Source organism: Primulina huaijiensis, chromosome 5 (genome assembly GCF_012295235.1).
Source record: "Primulina huaijiensis isolate GDHJ02 chromosome 5, ASM1229523v2, whole genome shotgun sequence".
NCBI classification, from domain to species: Eukaryota; Viridiplantae; Streptophyta; class Magnoliopsida; order Lamiales; family Gesneriaceae; genus Primulina; species Primulina huaijiensis.
The window spans coordinates 4,728,024-4,731,696 of NC_133310.1; positions in this window are offsets into that span (position 1 = coordinate 4,728,024).

Below are 3,673 nucleotides of genomic sequence, written 5' to 3' on the forward strand. Positions count from 1 at the left end.
CCCCCAAAATCCTCCAATTCTTCACTGCTTTCACAACCGATCCTCTTTCACTTTGAGACAACTACTCAACCTGGGCCAAATTGGCTAAATTTAATAATTCAAATATATTGTATTGGCCCATTTACAAGTTGGTCCAAATTCATAATACGACATATATGAGGAGGAGGAGAAAAAAGAAAAAAAAAAGCAGTGTAGTTCACAACACCATGCATCCCAAACTTCTTCTTTTTCTTCTTCCCCCAAAATCCTCCAATTCTTCACTGATTTCACAACTGATCCTCCTTCACTTTGAGACAACTACTCAACCACTCAGGAGATCCCATGTCCCATATCACGGCATATTACATCGCCTTTATGATACCATCTCAGTTTCTGAAAATTGTCATCATCAATCTCCTTTACATCAAGCCACACCTTCTCAAGGTAGGTATATTTCACCATTTTTTCCAATCCTCAATCACAAAAACATTGTAGAATATGTCACATTTCATGTTGCACTCAAGGTGTTTGTGAATATGTCTGAATGAGTTTTTGATCAGTAACACCTTGCAACACCCATTGCTTGCACCTCAACAGAGCGGCTCCCTTGGTGTACATATTCAAAGCTTGGCCTATAGGTGGTGAAACTTCTATAATCTTCATATTGAGAACACAACCACACGAGTTGCTCTTCTTTTATGCAATCATTAGCTAGCATTGTATAAATTAGCTCTGATTGAGATGGCAGGGTCCGGTGGATTTTCAGAAGATGGAAATGGAGTATGTATAAATCACCCAACTTTCATTCTCTTGGCCATCTTTCATCCTGCTTAGTAGATGCTCTTCTTCCACTTTGTTATGTTGCATTATTATTTGAACATTCATAGTTTTGTTGATCAACACTCCATTATTTATCACTTGGTCCCATTTATTTCACAGGAACATAGTTGGAGAAATCGAGGATTTATCTCAAAGGCCAATGCAAGCAGTACCTTGAATACCAACAGAGATGGAAAATCTTGCCTCTTGGGAGTGCCGCCGGCCAATCCAAAATAAATTTCCAAGCTTGGATAAATATCTTTGCAACTGACTGAGCATATACGTATGGAGTGTCATACACATTGAAAGGAAATAAAATACGTAGGCTAGGGACAGTAGGTGTACTTTTTTACACTTGTTTGTCATGATTTGGAAAGTGTCTTTTCTAATGTGTAGAGTTGAAAAAGTGGCTTGAAAGTCAAAATTTGCTGGTAAAATACATTGTTGTTCTTGTATCTGTTGCTTGGGATTTATTTGCAGATATTTACATTTTTGTCATATCACATTTACAAAGGAAACTCCAGCAAAATTTTTTAAAACTAAACAAACGACAAAAAGTTTGTTCTTTTTTCAATATTGACGCAAACACTGCTACTCAACATTTGTCACCGACCAACAGCTAAACAACATTTTTGGAATAATGGTCACCAAAGTTTCAAGACATGCACTAAAAGAACTTCACTTTGTCATCAATTTGGCCAACCAATCCAACAAATATTCCTTTCATAATACATCAATTACAGCGGATTCCATGAGCAATCATTTTTATTTATTCACAAGTGCTTCATCATTATTTACAAACAATTTCAGCAAAGAATGGCTTAAAGGCCTATTTCTCACATATTTACAGAAATTTCTTGTAAGTCAATATGACAAAATTAACGAAAGTGACCATCTAACCTACTTTGTACAATGCTTCTCATCTATTCCAACTTTATGAACCATCTGTCTCCGGCTGTCGATCTTTCATATTAGCCAGAGCTAAGATTAGATCCTCCAATTGCAACTCTATTTTCTCGTTACCTCTACATTCCTCCTCAAATATTACTTCGGCTCCATCGATATCCCACAACTCTTGAGACTGCACTTCGTTCACCAAATGCTGCAGTGTGGCTTTTCACTCGGAAGTTGCAGCGACTTCCATCTCTTCTTTAGCGATCTTAAGTCATCGACCTCCTCAATAATAGGTCGGACCATGGGTCTAGGAGAGACCATGGTAGTAGGTTGGAGGACCTTCTCAACTACTTTTTTTAACATTCTGAGTATCCATATATAATGCTCCTGGTTGTCCATGCACCTTGTAGTTGCGAAACTTAATTGTACCAAAAGCTCCATCATAATATCTAGCTTCCATAGCATTTGAATTAGATTGATACGACTGTAAATCAGCATGTACCACTTCAACCTCATTCTCAGCCTATTATCGAATATTCGTGTAAAATCTTTTAATTTCATGAAAGCATGCACTTTAAATATTTAAGCATGTACAATATATCTATTAAATATTTAAAATAAATTAAGAAAATAAATATTCAATTTGTGGGTTGACTTTTGAACCAGAGAAAGACGAAGATAACGTCGGAGTGTGAATACAATCTTCAAAGAAAAAAAAAACTATTAACAAAAGGATTCTTCTCGAAGATGGACCTTTCCATTTGTCTTATTCCTACGTAAATCTGCTCATAAACTACAAACCTTCGTTTTCTCCACGTTACCACTTTCCAGTAATATATTACAAATGTGGACCATTACCCATTTAATGTAGGATTTAACAAAGTTTCTTAAATTTTAACATTAGAAAATTATATTTTTGGTTATATAGATTTACTTGATGTAATAATGGTTTTCAACCGTGTCGTTCATCTTTGGATCGTTTTTTGTGACTTGACATTGGTGTAACGCTCCTATGTGACGGTGACATTACATTGATATACACAGTAATACATCAACATTCTCAATAAAAAAAATGACTAAATTTGCAAAAATAAGAAAATATAAGACTAAACTAAAATTTGACGACATAAATAATCAAAACCGTAAAGAACTCACATATATAAGACTCCTGAAAGAGAGTGTACGAGTTGGTTGAGTAGGTAAGAGATTGATTAATGATCAGGAATTCGATTCTCTTTTCCGACACTTTCTCATGCGAGCTTCTCACGAATGACTTGTTCAGCCTAATTTACCCGACTAACGCAATTAGCAATTTGAGGGTTTGCCTGATTTTGTTCATGTTGTCTACATAAATAGTATTCTTATTGACTCAACACATGACACGTGTGCTGAGTGGATTTATCAACTCACCTAATGTGCACGGATAAAAATTGTAACTTATATTGAAATTTTTAAATAATAAATGATCATGTCAATGTTATTGGTTCTTTAGAGAGAATAATGTAAATTCTCAATGTTAGAATATACCAAGTTCCAATATCAAACGTTTTTTTGCTAATTTACGAGAGACGATCTCCACATAACGCACTAGCATGCAAACAAACTTGGCCAAGTAAAGGACAAACTTTGTGCAAGCGCAATAGCCGACAAAGAAATATTGGTAGGAAATCAATCCAATTTTAATGTGGGCTTAGAGTTTGGTAAAAAAATGTCGAAACGATGCCGTAAATTTTATGGCGTAAGCGCTGTGATCAGCAAAAAATAAAATAGAAAATGACTAAATTATATATATATATTGCATTGATTTCATCGCATTTATAACGACGCTGCTTCGGATTAAATTACTTGTTAGTTGCAGAAAGCGCTCTATAAATCTTTGCTCTATATATTCAGATTTAAGCCTCACTCTTGCTACATGTGTCCTCTGGTTTGTATATACTGTGTGAGCTTCCGTCTCCTTTTTTATTTTCTCTTCGATTAT